Source organism: Lissotriton vulgaris, chromosome 10 (assembly GCF_964263255.1).
Source record: "Lissotriton vulgaris chromosome 10, aLisVul1.2, whole genome shotgun sequence".
NCBI classification, from domain to species: Eukaryota; Metazoa; Chordata; class Amphibia; order Caudata; family Salamandridae; genus Lissotriton; species Lissotriton vulgaris.
Genome location: NC_141698.1, coordinates 94499055 through 94499598, shown reverse-complemented (window position 1 = coordinate 94499598; position 544 = coordinate 94499055).

The window sequence follows — 544 nt, the reverse complement described above, 5'->3', positions numbered from 1 at the left end:
GACCACAATATTACGGTCCCACAATATGTTTGTGTCAATATTTAGGACACATACCTTACTTTAGAACTTGACTCCCAAAGTCTTCTACTGAATCCACGAAAATGGTATTGTATTCTGTATCCCAACTTCAGTTCGGTGCTTGGAAGATTGCTCACTGTTCTCCAAACCTGTGAGAGCTTCACTGGCTTCCACTGCAGGGAAGCCTGTTGTTTAGGTTGCTGTGCTTGATGATATACACTGTGCTAAACCTGTAACTTCCTTGCTAATTATCAAAAAAAGGTTCCAGACATCCAAAACCATGTTTTTGTAATATAGCACCAGACACCCAGAACAAATTTTCTCTGACTTCCATAATAAGTCAGCGCTTCTAGATTTTAGAAAGAAGCTAAAAAACAAAATACTCTTGCTGTATCTTTAAGGATTTCCTTAAAAAAATGTGTATTTTTATTAGCAATTCATAAAGTGTTCACTTTCCATTTTAAACTGTTTTAAACTATTTAATGTGAGGCGTTATTATTTTTTTTCTCTATAGTGCTTTTGATCC